Source organism: Pseudorca crassidens, chromosome 7, assembly GCF_039906515.1.
Source record: "Pseudorca crassidens isolate mPseCra1 chromosome 7, mPseCra1.hap1, whole genome shotgun sequence".
Lineage (NCBI taxonomy): Eukaryota > Metazoa > Chordata > Mammalia > Artiodactyla > Delphinidae > Pseudorca > Pseudorca crassidens.
Window position 1 is genome coordinate 40711322 of NC_090302.1, and position 17669 is coordinate 40728990.

Sequence of the window (17669 nt, forward strand, 5' to 3'; positions counted from 1 at the left end):
TGAAGGACACTGCAGAGCTCCGATACCGCAGGACACATTTTTTTTTGTGAACAGGTTGGTGAGGAATTTATTACCAAACTGATAGAAGTGTAAAAATCATTGAGTATGCATTCGTTTCAAAACATCCCTATGATTGCATCAGCTAATCAAGATGGTTTTGGCTTATATAGACATTAAGCATAAGAAAACAGTAGCATATTCATCTAAATTGAACCAGGTGCTAGGGAAGGAAAGAGAAAGGAACACAGATGTTGCTGTGAGAAATATGGCCAGGTGAGCAGCACAAACTTTGTGCTGCAAGGGCCCAGATGACAGCTGGATGACAACAGTCCCAGAAGAATGACTAAGGACTTTTTGCTCAGCCTGAAAAATGAAAGGCTCACAGAATGTTGACAAGTGGCTTATAATCCCCTCTATAAAGGAGGTCTGGTGTGGAACTATGTGGTCTCTGGACAGAACTGCCAGGGAGTGGCCGGCCACTGAGCTCCCACTGCTCCTCTGTAGAGGTGTGAAGACCTAAGGCATCCCAGGCTACAAGGCAAAGGCACCCACAGGTCTCCTAGGATAATAGGGCTCTCGGTGCAGCCCACAGGTGCGCTTTCGTCATGGGGAAGAGGTGAAGCAACTGATCACGGGCTGTCGAGGTCAAGTTGGGTAGACTGATCACGCCACTTACTGGTTTTAGACTTTGGGCCAATCCCTTCACTTCCCTGAACCTCCATTTCAACGCATTTAAATTGGGCTGATGCCACCTGCATAACTGTGTTACTGCAGGAATTAAATGTTATAAATGCAGCAACCTACTCAGCAGATAGTTTCTTTTTTAATGATATATATTCCTACCTGAATATGAACATCCCATAATTTAATTCTCTCAAAATTTCTATGGGCCCATCATCTCATAAAATGACTACCACCAGCAAAAAATAAGGAAGAGGAAGTACATGCCCGTCACCTTAGAAGACGAGTTGTCGCCAAACGGCTATGGGCATCTGCGAAGGCCTGTGACACTCCAGAACTCCCTCGGCCTCCTCTGTGACACTCCAGCCAGCCCCAGCGTCGTAAGCCAAGCATGAGGATTCCTGGTACAGGAAACATCCCGACTCATCAAGGAGAACATTCAGAGAATGGCTATTTGCTGGGCCCCTTTTTCCCTTCTGTCCCTACTTGCCAGCTCACGACAGCTGAGCTGTCCTATCAAACACACACTAGCTGCCTTCACACACATGCAAAAAAATCAAACCGGAGCTCCCACTCTACAGCAGAGCCAGACTCCTTCCATTTATAAGCAGCAGCCCAACAGGCAGGCTTCATTCTATAACTTGCATTTCTCAGCAAGCCCTACCAGAATAGAGATGTGTTCATACTTGCCTGTCACCCAGATTGCCACTTCAAAAAGAGAGTGATAGACAAATATGGTGCAACTCGTTTATAACATTTTCCCATGTTTAACTTCCAAATTTGAGTCTTAAACACAGTTGCCAAAAGCAATTTTTTTCTAAATGCAATATTTTTTTTTCTTGGTCTCCTAAATGGTAACTGAATTTTTTTCCCTTACTATTTCTTCTTAGAGGCCAAGAGTTTTTCACTCCCGGTCTGCAATACCCTGCCTGGGCTATCGCCCAAATGGCTTTCACACTTAAAGTGAGAAAGAATTAAGTGCTTCTGCGATTGAAAAATGGTTCTGTCTGCCTTGGAGTCACAAAGCTCTTTTTTACTGAACTAGTGCTTGGAGACTTCAAAGCTAAGTGTACCAATGAGCCTATGATGGTGCCAAGAAAGTAACTAGAGAACGAAGAAAATCCCATCATTTCTCTTTCAAGGAGCACATCCAGGTCTATTCACCTAGTTTTTACCCCAAATGTTTTTGGGGAGGGGATTTTCACAGCTGTTTTCCTATGAATTTAGTACAACCTCAAAAATTGCCATTTTTATATCATTTCCACACCAGTAAAGCTAGTTGTTGACCACATTTTCATAATACATTAGAAGATTTCACCTGTGCTTCCAATAGGGTATTGAACTTGCCTTAATGCAAGGAAAAGGCAGTTACACTGATCTCTAGCATTGATTATTCTTTTGAGAGGGCTAAACGAACCCCTTGCAGGACACCTGGTCCTGGCCAAAATGTCCATTGAGACAGTTGGCCCACAATTCATTAAATAATACAAACATTTAACTTTGTTAAAATTTTATTTACATTATTTTTATTGTAATTGGAGAGGAAGTTTGGATTTCACATTCATTCTTGTTCTTCCTCATCATGAAGTTCAGCAAGGTTACTCTTAAATTGATAAGCAATTGCTCTTAAGTATATACCCACCTGATTATTGGCTTTGCGTTTGTTTTATTTGTGAAGAGTTTTAGTTACGTGAATTTGATTTTGTCTGTATTGCCGTGAAGTTGGTGGCCATATTTGAGTGCGACCACCAAGAACCTGGGTGATACAAATCGTTCATTGCTTTGCTGTTCACCTTGTAACACTTCAGTACATCTCCAAATGAAGGATGATGTACTACCACCAGCTTCTGAAATGTGGTATGCCAGATTTCCAGTGCATTGTTTGTCCTGTTGCTCAGTACTGATGTATGAACATTCCTAGTTTCTGGTAGAAATCTTGGAGCTTCTGATCTTCTTCTACCTCTTCCATGCCTTCTATGAACACATATCCTCTCAACATAATCCACTAGGTCACCTAAATTTTCTTCTGCATTCTCCACAATGTACTCAAAAGTTTCACTTACATCTTCTGAAGGTACAAATGGAAGTCCAAACAACTTAGATGCACACTTCTGGGTGTTAGTTTCCATTCTCATGTACTCGTGTGTTAGACCCAAAGAAGATATTTTTTGCCAGAGTGATGGTGAAGAGTGAAACAAGCATCCTTTTACTTGTGCATTTGGTAGGAGTAGTCAAATCGCATTCACATTTGCAATCTCAAAACCCCTCATGCATATATTTTTTCAGGTGATTTTCCCTTATAGCTTATTACAAAATATTGAGTATGGTTCCCTGTGCTATAAAGTAGGTCCTTGTTGGTTATCTATTTTATTTTTTTAACATCTTCACTGGAGTTTATTTACAATGTTGTGTTAGTTTCTGCTGTATAACAATGTGTGTGTGTGTGTAAATGAATCACTGTGCTATACACCTGAAACTAACACAACATTGTCAATCAACCATATTTCAATAAAAAAAAAAAACCATCATGCACAATGAAGGGTTAGTGTCAAGATTTCTTTCCCGTGTAAATATAAGTACTTTCTCAAATATGTATCTTCTCGCCTTTTCATTGTTAGTGCATAAATTAATGACATAGTATAACCCAATTCCACACTGTGCACAGGAAATAACTGAGGGAACTGTGTTGGTTGCCATCTTGAAGATGCCATCACTGAATAACGTGGAACTGGCACTCAAATATCGAATATTGTCAAAGTTGTGTAAATAAGAATTCTTTTGTCATCTTGAGCACGGGAATTGTGCACAAGAAATGGTTCTCTGCGTGTGGTCACTTTATACTCTTCTGAAATTTCAATTCCATGCAATGAAGTTGGGTTTGGAGGCTGATGTCTGCTTTGGATTCTATTTACTTGCCTCTTTAATGAATTTCTTTGCGGTAGCATTAATAGGACCTCTTCATCCTGGATGTCATGGAGATTTCTTCAAAGTACCTGCGACATTGTGGCATTTCATTCCTTCTGAGCATCCTTTTAACCTCTTCTGGGTTTTCCTTACTTCCCCTTCAACACCAACATTGTGTTGATGTTTTTCTGTCCCATCTTGGATGATTATTTTATCCAAATCCTGACAAGTTGTACGCTGGGCTCTGCAGATTCTCCTCTCTTCATAGTACCAAGTAGCTTTTACTCCTATCTCTGTTAAAGGAATGGAAATGGTAAAAACCATTATAATGCGACATTGGCTTTTCTTCTTGTAAGTATACTATTTCTGCCATATTCTACTGAGAATTTTCAAATAAAGATGTCATATTGCAAAGCCACAGAAGAAGTGTGTGTGTGTGTGTGTGTGTGTATTTTCTTTTGTGACTGTCTGACCAGTGGTCACTGGTTTATTGGTAGGGGAAACCTTACTAATGTCTTATGGATTCAACACCTGGTTCGCCGGGCAGGATCAGCCAGTAGGCAGGCACCAGCTGAGGGCATGGGGGCAGCTGAGGGTGCACGCTGATGGGCAGTCACTCCCACTAAAACCTCTCCAAAGAGAGGTACACACTCCTTGCGGTCTACCACGATTGTACCCGTCTAGGACATCCATTCAAGGGAAACATCGCCCATTAACCCTGGGCGACAGGATAGCTGTAGGGGGGTTAATTAGATGCCCAATATCCCCCTCATGGTGGTTCTTACACTGGACAGCTGTGCGGTAGGAGAGCCATACCTGCCCTCACTCCTCCCGAAAAAGCTAGCTTCTCTTAAAGTGTTTATATCAACACGTTCTCTGCCCATTTTACAAAGCGGCCTGACCAAGCTCCTCCTTTCAAGCTTTGCCCTTATTGAGCAAACCAGCCACATCCAACCAGATGCCCATTAGTTAGTACCATTAATGTATTAATAGCAAACCCATTAACGTACCTTTCATCGTGAGATCCATCCTTGACTTGTCGTCCTCTGTGCACTTCTCTAACTTAGGACTCTTCCTCAGTTTACACAGTTAACATAAATCCCGCTCTTCTACAAGATTTGGACCCTGACCCATCTACCTAGCCCCGTGTGCCATTACCAGCTACACTATGGAGGCAAGAAACATTATTATTGGCAATACAGTCACAACACAATTACTGGACCAATAAAACATGATAGTATTTTTTATGTATTATTCCTACAAACCAAAGTATAAATAAACATTATGGGATATTTGAACCCTGGGACGTCTTGTAAGCATGGATGTTTTGACAGGACCAAATTTCAAGGACCTTTTGTCATGGCCAAGTTTCTCAATGGACGTTTTGGACAGGATCAAATGTCTGCTAATCAACAAATCTCTTTACAGCTCAAAAGTATACATTATCCTGTAATCTGGGTCTTTTACAAAGCAAGCTTGCCAAGGGGAAGAAATATTTGAATTAATTTCCTTAAACATCCTTAACTATTTCACTAAGCATTACTTACTGTTTTGCCCCTGTAATGGTAACCTTATGAATTTTAAATTTTGTTTTAGGCCAACCTTAGAGCTGTGGATGGTGGCCTAGTACATCTTTTAGGAGTTTGCCCATTTGTAAGAAATTCCAGATTTTAGTTTTTTTTACTGTGTTTTCTTTAAAAAAAACAACAACAAAAAACTGTAAATATTCGAGTTATCATTTCCTTTAAGTGTTTCCCCTTACGTAACTTTTAAGTAAGTCTAATGATGTTTTACAAAAGCAATTTAAAAAATTCGACAGGGATCAGTGAGGCCACTAAACAGTAAAAAAGTAGAGATAAGATCTTGTATTTGAAACTGAGAAAGGGACAGCCCTGAAAATCATAGTCAATTTAGTTTTCATACCTGGAAAATACTAGAACAAATCATCAAAAAATCAATTTGCAAACACCCATTTGCTCACAGAATACTAGGTAATAATCAACACTGCTTTGTGAAGAACAGTCTTGTCAGAACCATCTAATTTCCTTCTAAAACAGAGTGACAGGCCTGGTAGATCAGAGGGATGAAATAGATGTAATAGAGCTTGAATTTTACAAAGCTCTTGATTCTGTCTTCCATGATATGCTTATCAACAGATGACTTCACACCAGAAGAAATGTGCTATACAGGTTTACTGGAAAGCACGGCTCTCAGCGTTCCAGTGTTCAGTTGGTGGTGGCTGGGTGGGGTTGCGTGGGAGCAATTTGGTGTGATACTTGGCACAGGAATGAGTTGCTCCTGGGCCCTTCACTATGCCCACCAGTCCCAAACACAGTCCTAGCCTGTGCTCAACAACACTTGTCCAACGGAGGAATGGCAGTACGATAGCTGCTGCTTGGTGCGTTATGGTGCGTCATCCTGACTCTAAGAGGAATGGGTGGTCAGAGACCAGAATGTTGGAGAAGAAGAATACTTTCCCCTCCCTATGAAGAGCCAACTCTCTAAGGACACCTGAGACAATAGAGGTATGGAATTTACATTGTTTGGGATAGATTCCATTAAAAATTATTTTGACAGGTTTTATGAATATGTAGAAATGACACTATACATTTTATTTTGGAGAAAATCAAACTTCATAAACTCAAGTGTAAAAATTTGAACAGAAACGACCATGTTTTCTCATTTGCTTGCCATCTTGGCCACACCAATCCATCTAAATTGGGTACTTAGGTCAATAGATGCCAATCGTCACCACTGCAGTTGATTATTCCATGGATGAGCTTCTGATCCAGACTGAGCCTTCAGAGTCTTTCCATAGAATTGTTGTGAACTAGAACTCATGGAGTTTGAGATTAGTCAGCCTCTCCTTTGTTAAGAACATCCATTGGACCAACGCTTCCCACCGTGAGGAAAAGCCAGTCTGTCCTAGAAATAAAAGAACACTCAGAGAGCAGCAGATAAGGGTGATGGGACAAGACCTGGCAATATTCAAGCCCTGATTCCAACTGTTCCTGAGACACAGCTGCATCTCTGCCCTTCTGCGGCTCAGTTCTTAAAACCTTCAGATTCTCCTACCCAATAAACTGCTTTTGCTTATGCCTTTTCAGGTTGGGTTTCTGTCATCTGTAACCAGATTTCAAAAAAATTACCACAACCAAAATCCTTTTTAAAAAAATCGTTGATCACATCCTCAGATACTTAGAGTAAAATCATAGAAATTGTATTTTTGAGTCAAAGCTAATGTACATTATTAAAATGATTGAAGCACATTTCCCAAGTCTTTCAGAAAAGTTTTATTAATTTCAACCCTCATCTGCAGTACATGAGAATGTACTATTACCTACCTCTCTCTAACACTGGATTTAAAAAAAAATATTTTCCAGCTTAATAGGTGAAAAATATTATCTCCCTTTCATTTTTCTTTATTAGTAATTTGGAGGGAGATCAGAAATGAAAAGTGATGCAAAGAGAACTGAATCAATGGAGGAGAAAAAACATCAAGAAGATCCAAGCTACAGAGAGCCCGCGTACTAGGTATTTACTGCTGTGTAACAAACCACCTCAAAGGTAGGTGGTTTAAGGCAGCACAAATTTATTATCTCAGTTTCTATGGGTCAGAAATCTGGGAGCAGCTGAGCCGGGTGGTGATGGTTCAGGGTCTCTCATGAATCTACAAATAAGATGTGACTGGGGCTGGAGGATCTGCCTCCAGCCCACTCACAAGGGAGTAGCCAAGGACCTGAGAATGGGCCTCTCCACGGGGTGCTCACAACATGGCAGCTGGCAGAGTAAGTGGTCCAAAGAGGCAGAGAGAGCAAAACAGGAGCCCCTGTGAATTTCATAACCTCCTGTAACCTAATACAACATCACTTCTACACAGTCTACTGGTTACACAGATGGATTCTGGTTAGTGGGGGGAGGGCGGCTACACACAGGTGTGAATACCAGAAGGTGGGGATGATCGGTGGCCAACTCAGAGCCTGGTGACTACTGCCTGTGTTCAACTTATCTTAGCCCCTTTTCCTTTTAGATCTACCCATCTTAACTCTGAGGACAGTAAGTCCCCTACATACGAATGAGTTCCGTTCCAAGAGTGCGTTTGTTAAGTCCAATTTGTTCGTAAGTCCAACCAAGTTAGCCTAGGTACCCAACTAACACAATCGGCTACCTAGTACTGTACTAACTTATTGATTGGACATGCAAATGCACATTCGCATCTTTGAAAGTTTGCAACTTGAAAGTCTGTATGTAGGGGACCTACCGGATTCTGCCCAAGTCTCTCTTCCCCGCATACTACACACTGTCCTTACACCATCGCCTCCATTCCCGTGGATTCTATGACAGTGTGAATACTGAGGACTATCTCCTCAGCCTAGATATTTCTCTCCGGATTTGAGACTTGTATCTTCACTTTCTGACAAGATCTCTTCAAGCGTATGTCCAGTGCTAAAGGCCACGCCCCACTGCCCCCTTCACACCCGCTCCCGCTGCTCTCTCAGAGCATGGCGCCTCCATCCGCCCCGTCATCCGCGCCAGGGATCACCTGCAGGTGACACCTCCCTCGGCCACCCCCTCCACATCGTTGGGGTCACTGCTTTGGTTGGCCCTGCTCCTCTTCCTCCCACTGTGCCAGTAGCGGAATGCACAGGGGAATGGGGTGGGGCTAAGCCGGTGCATTCAGATTTTCTCTCCTGAGACTGAATTCTGAGTGAATGTATCTGAGACACAGGAAATGATTAGAACCAACACATTTTATGGCAGCACTCTAGACAAAATGGCCCCTTGGACTTTGGAAGACTTTGAAGAGATAAAGTTTTCTGCTTTCTGGACCCCAGGTTGTTGTGGCCTATACTGATAGCTTTCCAAGAAATCCCTTTTGTTGCTTATGTTAGTCAAGGACACTTTCTGTTGCTTGCTAACAGAACAGAAAAACAAACAACCACCTTAATTCAGTGGGCAATAAATCGCCCAGTCCTGGTCACTTCTATCCCCTTCAATGTCTCTAGGGCCCTTTCATACCCTCATTGTCACCATTCTTGTTCAGGGCTGGCCGCACCATGTCTCACCTGAGTTGCTCCTATAGCTTCCTAAGTAGTCCCTGCCTTCAGTCCATTCTCCTTCTGCTCTATTCTTCGCATGCACCTGGGTGATCCTCTCAAAATAAATACCTGACAATGCTGCTCCTCTGGTTTAAATCCTCTATAGGTCCTCAGGGCCCTTAGTGAAAGTGAAGATCTGTACGTGGCTCACAGGGTCTTAGGGTCTAGCTGTCATTGGTTATTAAGCCCCACCCCCTGTGCCCTAACCACCAGCCACACCACAGGGCTCCCAAGTTTTTGGAAGTCCCCATGCTCTCTGTCACCTCTGGGTGTTTGCACTTGTTCCCTCTGCATTGAGTATTTTCCTATATACAAAAACTCCCCATGTGACCAATCCTTATGTATGCTTCAGGTTTTGGCTTAGATGTCACTTCTTCCAGAAGCCTCCCCTGACCCAACAAGTCTGGGTTATGTTTCCTTCCATGTGGTCCTATAGTCTTGAACTCGCCTGGTGTCCTATGCATCCAACCATGCTGGAATCACTGAATTACCTACATGAAGCCCTATTCTATCCTAGATTCTGTGAAGTCAGGACTGTCCCTGTTCTGTGCGTATCTGTATCCCCAGTGTCTAGCTCAGCTCTTTAAAACATAGAGTAGCTAATGAACATTTGTTGAATAAACGGATGGGTATTTAACTCTTCTCAGATTTGTTCTCAATTATCTACCAACCTAATCACAGAACCTAATCACTTTCCTAAGTCGCCATGATGGCAAATACATGGGCGATAGGATTTTTACAACTCAGCTTCAGCAAACTTTACGTGTTAAAGTATGAATTTAATTTGAGCCCCATGTAGAATGCTAAAAAACAAACATCTCGCTCATAAAGATATGTAGCAAAAAAGGCCAAGTTTTTCCATCAATATCCTTTCAATATTGGTAGCCACACACATCTGATAGGGTATGTATTTACTTGGACATTAAGACTTGGTCTTCGAAAACATTGGAATGGAAATTTTTCCTTTAGAAAAGTTTCCTTCATCTGCATTGTAAAAGTTCCACAAATTCTTCTTCTTCGACACGGTTGCTAACCAGCTTGATTATTGCCACATTTTACATGGAAACTTCTATACACATAAGTTAGTCCTATAATAGATCAGACAGCAAATATCCACTGGAAATGCTGTCTTGTCTAACAGTGTGAGGGGGGTGGGTTAATCAGGGGAAGAGCTAACACTCACTACTGCCTGCTGTGCCCACCAGTAGCATCGTGTACAATCCCTACCTCCAAAGAGCGGGTGACATAAGGCATCAATGTTCGATTCTGGACGTAGTGATACCTCCCTGGATGGCTGGAGACTTCAGGAAAGATTTGTCAGTTACCACAGCTGAACAGGATTACAATTTTGCAACATCTCTAAAAGATGACCCTGAAAACACACTTAAAACACTCATAGCAGCCCAATTCTCCTCAAGGAACCAATTACATTCACTAATTGGTTATGCATCACTGCGCTGGCTCTGGCAGCCCTTGTTTTTTTCACAGGAAAGCAATTCAGATAATAACTTAACTGGTCCAAGTTCTGTGATGAGATCTTAATTAAAACTCTACAAACAGGGGCTTCCCTGGTGGCGCAGTGGTTGAGAGTCCGCCTGCCAATGCAGGGGATGCAGGTTCGTGCCCCGGTCTGGGAAGATCCCATATGCCACGGATCGGCTGGGCCCGTGAGCCACGGCCACTAAGCCTGCGCGTCCGGAGCCTGTGCTCTGCAACAGGAGAGGCCACAACAGTGAGAGGGCCGCGTACCGCAAAAAAAAAAGAATCAAACAAACAAACAAAAAACTCTACACATATTTTGGAAGTTTAAGCCACAGCAATCAGAGAAGAAAAAGATATAAAAGGAATCCAAATCGGAAAAGAAGAAGTAAAGCTGTCACTGTTTGCAGATGACATGATACTATACGTAGAGAATCCTAAAGATGCTACCAGAAAACTACCAGGACTAATCAATGAATTTGGTAAAGTAGCAGGATACAAAATTAACGCACAGAAATCTCTGGCATTCTTATACACTAATGATGAAAAATCTGAAAGTGAAATTAAGAAAACACTCCCATTTACCACTGCAACAAAAAGAATAAAATATCTAGGAATAAACCTACCTAAGGAGACAAAAGAGCTGTATGCAGAAAATTATGACACTGATGAAAGAAATTAAGGATGATACAAATAGATGGAGAGATATACCATGTTCTTGGATTGGAAGAATCAACATTGTGAAAATGACTCTACTACCCAAAGCAATCTACAGATTCAATGCAATCCCTATCAAACTACCACTGGCATTTTTCACAGAACTAGAACAAAAAAATTTCACAATTTGTATGGAAACACGAAAAGACCCCGATTAGCCAAAGCAATCTTGAGAACGAAAACTGGAGCTCGAGGAATCAGGCTCCCTGACTTCAGACTATACTACAAAGCTACAGTAATCAAGACAGTATGGTACTGGCACAAAAACAGAAATATAGATCAATGGAACAGGATAGAAAGCCCAGAGATAAACCCACGCACATATGGTCACCTTATCTTTGATAAAGGAGGCAAGAATATACAATGGAGAAAAGACAGCCTCTTCAATAAGTGGTGCTGGGAAAACTGGACAGCTACATGTAAAAGTATGAAATTAGAACACTCCCTAACACCATACACAAAAATAAGCTCAAAATGATTAAAGACCTAAATGTAAGGCCAGAAACTATCAAACTCTTAGAGGAAAACATAGGCAGAACACTCTAGGACATAAATCACAGCAAGATCCTTTTTGACCCACCTCCTAGAGAAATGGAAATAAAAACAAAAATAAACAAATGGGACCTAATGAAACTTCAAAGCTTTTGCACAGCAAAGGAAACCGTAAACAAGACCAAAAGACAACCCTCAGAATGGGAGAAAATATTTGCAAATGAAGCAACTGACAAAGGATTCATCTCCAAAATTTACAAGCAGCTCATGCAGCTCAATAACAAAAAAAGAAACAACCCAATCCAAAAATGGGCAGAAGACCTAAATAGACATTTCTCCAAAGAAGATACACAGATTGCCAACAAACACATGAAAGAATGCCCAACATCATTAATCATTAGAGAAATGTAAATCAAAACTACAATGAGATATCATCTCACACTGGTCAGAATGGCCATCATCAAAAAATCTAGAAACAATAAATGCTGGAGAGGGTGTGGAGAAAAGAGAACCCTCTTGCACTGTTGGTGGGAATGTGAATTGATACAGCCACTATGGAGAACAGTATGGAGGTTCCTTAAAAAACTACAAACAAAGAACTACCATATGACCCAGCAATCCCACTACTGGGCATATAACCCTGAGAAAACCATAATTCAAAACGAGTCACGTACCAGAATGTTCATTTCAGCTCTATTTACAATAGCCAGGACATGGAAGCAACCTAAGTGTCCATCAACAGATGAATGGATAAAGAAGATGTGGCACATATATACAATGGAATATTACTCAGCCATAAAAAGAAACGAAATTGAGTTATTTGTAGTGAGGTGGATGGACCTAGAGTCTGTCAAACAGAGTGAAGTAAGTCAGAAAGAGAAAAACAAGTACCATATGCCAACACATATATATGGAATCTAAGAAAAAAAAAAAAAAGTCATGAAGAACCCAGGGGTAAGACGCGAATAAAGACACAGACCTAGTAGAGAATGGACTTGAGGATATGGGGAGGGGGAAGGGTACGCTGTGACAAAGTGAGAGAGTGGCACGTACATATATACACTACCAAATGTAAAATAGCTAGTGGGAAGCAGCCGCATAGCACAGGGAGATCAGCTTGTTGGTTTGTGACCACCTAGAGGGGTGGGATAGGGAGGGTGGGAGGGAGAGAGACGCAAGAGGGAAGAGATATGGGGACATATGTATATGTATAGCTGATTCACTTTGTTATAAAGCAAAAACTAACACACCATTGTAAAGCAATTATACTCCAAAAAAGATGTTAAAAAAAACAAAACAACTCTACAATGTCATCTCTTTGAATTCCCTGAGAGTTCCTTTCTTGGCGATGGAGAGAATCAACCTGTTTCATACAGGTGTGTGACAGCAAGTACACAGGGTACATAATCAAAGTTTCCCCAAACTATAACATTGGATCAAAACGCCTTTGTGGACCCAGAATAGTGGCTCCCATGATTTCAAGCAACCTCTGTCCTTTGCCTCACAGCTCAGTCTATCCTGTGAGCTGGGCCTCCTGTTATCTCAGTGCAGTAAACAATTTTGTTTTAACCACCGTGGTTGGGCTTTTATGAGCTCACGAATCAAAACACACACTAGTAATCAAAGAAAATCTTCCTGTGTGACCCATCTTTCAAACAAGTCTATTGTACATGCTACAAAGTACTTTTCAAACAAAGCGAAACAAAACAAAACAAAAAGCCAAAACAAAACACAACTTTTTATCAAAAGAGTAACATGGAAAAAAGCTAAGCATGTTTGAAGTTTGGAAGAGGAAAACAAAACATGTATTAGGGCATTTCCAATCAGAAAATTATTTGAAAGATATTTCGATGCTTCATGTTTTTTGCTCATGTTTTTGTTACCATTGAAGCATACTGCTTTTAACAATGCCTCACGTTTAAAGATCAGACTTTTCATCATATAGAAAATAGTATCAAACCAAGAAGTAAGCTTCTCAGAACTCAGGACACTATGGCAAAGCTCAGGGCCTATTTTCTTCTTTTTAAGGAAAAAGTATGGAATTTTGCTTGGGCATAATGAGAGTAATTTTCAGTGACAGATTATTAGAGATGCAGAAGATTTGGAAGTGTATATGGGAGTAAGACACAGCAGTATAAAAGAGAGAGCCAGAAGAACATCTGGGCAACCTCGTTCCAGTCACTGACGGGCTGATACTGGCTCTGGTGCGAGACAGAACAAGCGTCTTGTCATTCAAGTCACTTGACCTCTGTGGATCTGATTTCTAATCTATAAAAAGGGGACAACACGAGTACCGGTCCACAAATCCCTTATTTCCTATTCCAAGATGGAAAATTTGAAGAACACCAGAAGTTTTTTCATGATGCATTTGGGGCAAAATTGCCCTGAACTGAGATGTAGAAGTTTAGAGTCATTACTACTCCACTTAGTATGAACATTTATGTTTTGCCCCAGAAATATTAATGTGCTTGATTATGTAGTGCCTCTGGGCAGGATGTAATAAAAAAACAATAAAATGCTTAGGAATAAATTTAACCAAAAAGGTGAAAGATCTCTACACTGAAAACTATGATGAAAGAAATTGAAGAGGACACAAATAAATGGAAAGATATCCTGCGTTTGTAGATCAGAAGAACATTGTTAAAAAATCCATACTACCCAAAGTCATCTATAGATTCAATGCAATCCCTATCAAAATTTCAATGGCATTTTTTCACAGAAATAGAAAAAACAATGCTAAAATTTGTATGGAACCCCCAAAGACCTTGAATAGCCAAATCTTGAGAAAGAATAACAAAGCTGGAAGTATCACACTCCCTGATTTCAAACTATACTACAAAGCTATAGTAATCAAAACAGTATGGTACCGGCATAAAAACAGACACAGGCCAATGGAACAGAATTGAGAGCCCAGAAATAAATCCATGCCTATATAGCCACATAATATTTGACAAGGGACCTAAGAATACACAATGGGGAAAAGATAGTCTTTTCCATAAATAGTGTTAAAACTGGATAATCACATGCAAAATAATGAAACTGGACCCTTATCTTATGCCATTCACAAAAATTAACTCAAAATGGATTAAAGATTTAAATGTGAGACCTGAAACTATAAAACTCCTAAAAGAAAATACAGGGGAAAATTTCCTTCACAATGGTCTTGGCAATGAACTTTTTGATGTGATACCAAAAGCACAAGCAAGAAAATCAAAAATAAACAAGTGGGACTAAATCAAACTAAAAAGCTGTCTGCACAGCAAAAGAAAAAAAAATCAACAAAGTGAAGAGGCAACCTATGGAATGGGAGAAAATATTTGCAAATCACATATCAGATAAGGGGTTAATATCCAAAATATTTAAGAAATTCATACAACGTAATAGCAAACAATAATTTTGATTTAAAAATGAGTACAGGACCTAAATATTTTTCCAAAGAACACATACAGATATCTACAGGTAAATGAAAACATGCTCAACATCATTAAACACTAAGGTAATGCAAACCAGAACCACAATGAGATAGCACCTCACACCTGTCAGAATGGTTATGATCAAGAAGAAAAGAAATAGATGTTGGTGAGGTTGTAGAGAAAAGGAAACCCTCATGCACTTTTGGTGGGAATGTAAATTGGTGCAGCCACTAAAACAGTACCCCCATGTTCACTGCAGCATTATCCACAACAGCCAAGAAATGGAAACAACCTAAGTGTCCATCAACACGTGGGTTAAAAAAATGTGATACATACATACACACACACACACACACACACACACACACACACACAGGAAATATGATGCAGCTATGAGAAAGAAGGAAATTCTGCTGTTTACAACATGCATGGACCCCCCAGGGCATGATGCTAAGTGAAATAAGTCAGACAGAGAAAACAAACACTCTATGATCCCACTTGTATGTGGAATCTAAACAAAGCCCAACTCATAGAAACAGCATAGGACAGTGGTTTCCAGGGGCTTGGGGATAAGGGAAAGGGGATTGGGGGGAAATAGGGGAGACAATGGTCAAAGGATACAAACTTCCAGCTATAAGATACATAAGTTCTGGGGATCTAATGTGCAGCACGGTGACTCTAAGTAACAGTACTGTATTATATACTTGAAAGTTGCTATGACAGTAAACCTTAAATATTCCCACCACACACACAGTCATTAAGTGAGGTGGTGGGTGTGCCAACTAACCTTACTGCGGTCATCATTTCACAGTATTATATGTGTATCAGATCATCACATTGTACACCTTCAGCTCACACAATGTTACATGTCAATTATATCTCCATAAAGCTGTGGAAAAAAAGAGATAAACCTTTATAAGCTTGAACACCACCAACTTGCCTTATCTTATGCACTCCTGCAGGTCTGGGGTCAGGTTCCAAGTTTCCATGAGTTCCACAAATCTAAGAACATGTATTATGAAAAAGACACCATAGTGCTGTTCTCTGTAACTCATGTGAAAACAAATCTTCGGCGAGAAAAATACATATTCAAACAAACAGAAAAAGGCTGTGGGATGGAAATGCTGTCAGCTAAACGTCTGAAGGTGTTGAACGCAAGTCTGGTGCTCCTGGCTCAAAGCTGCGCGCACAGCAGGATCCCTGCAAAGCCAGCATCGGCCCAGGGCAACTACCTCGTGCTGAGCATCTTGATAGGAATGCAAGCCCACAGCCCCTCAGGGATTGAAGCTAAATCCTTCACTTTTAGGCAGCTTGTGTATCACTAAAATTCTCACTAGGGGCACTTTATGCTTTAAGACGGTCACTCAGGAACAGGGGTCTGTGAATCAAGGCCTTTGTCCTCAGAGTAACCTTCACAACCACCACCTTGCGCCCAGGAGGCTGTTCTTGTTCTCTCGAAAACTTTGAGGCCTAAAGATGTGCACGCAGTGGGGTTGACTGACCGTCAGCCTGGAAACCCTAACTTCCCAACCCAGCCACAAAACCTGAAATCACATTTCTTTAACACTGATTGTCTACTTGGGAGAAAAATTAAAGGGGCTATGAGTAGCTGCAGGAGATTGAAGAACAAAGCCTAACAGACGACTGCTTCGACTAATACATTCATCTGGGAAAGATGAACAGACTTTGGGGGGGGGGAGGGTGCTTTGTTTTCAGCAGCACCAAGCTTCTCCGAGTTGGATGCATGACGCTAAGACTCGACCCAGTAAAGGTTGAGGCGAGTAGTATTTGTTTCAGCTGAACTCTTTGGGGGCACAGAGGCATCTGACGGAAGTTCTTCAAATAATGGGTAGTTGTCCTAAGGAAGACTCTGCTCTGCTCGATGCATGGTGGTCGGAGGGGGGTCTCACGCCATCCCTCCTGGTGGTTCCTGATGGGGTCGCTTCCTGTCCATGTGCTGCTGTCCACAGGTGGAAGGGCGCATGCTCGCCCTGACGGTTTCCTTTGACTTAATTCCCACCACTAACTCATTCTCCTGCTACTTCCCAGCCTCCTGGAAGAAGAAAAATAGCGAACTCAGCTCATTCTTTCTGCCACATGACACAAGACATGGCCAGGGTACCACCTATGGTAGCTTCTTTTAGAAGAGGCTGTGGAGGCATCTAGTAAAGACTGAGAAATGGCCAACTACTACCTAAGTCTGGGGAGAAATGCTGGGCCACTAGAAACCATTTGGACATTAGTTTGGACTCCACCTGAAGAGTCCAAACATTTACTGCCTAAATTCTCAAAACCCAGACACCTCACATGTACCTTTTAGTGTGTGTACGTTTATTTGCTGCACGCGAGTCAAATAAAGCACGACGTTTATGTGAGTTTAAGTCTTCTGCCAAAATAACAGAAAACTTATTAGTTCCAAATATTTTCATCAAGCTACAGTGTCAGGTTAACGGGGGAGGCTCCCCGCCTGAGCAGTGAGATGCCAGGGTCAGGCGTGGGGAATTCTACGAGCCCATCATGGACACAGTGAGTACACACATTGCAAGAACTCAAAAGACTACCTGTGACTGATTCAAGGAGTTTTCAAGCAATGCTGTGATGTCAAAGTCTCCAGAGCCAGTTAATTCATGTGAAACTAAGGGGTGAAGAGCAGCAAGGTATAAGCATCTGGAACGCTCCCTTCCCAATTTCCTTCTCATCTGCCACAGTGGGCACAGAATTTCAACTGCAAGTCCAGAGCCTTGGGGTTTAGGCTGACTTGTCTTCCCTGGGAGATAAGAGAGTTTGGGAAAATCATTGTTGTCCTCTGATGCTTTGTGCCCTATAGCGTAAATTCAGTATTCTGGCATCCAGCCTGTCTAGGCCTGCTGTGAGATCAGACAGA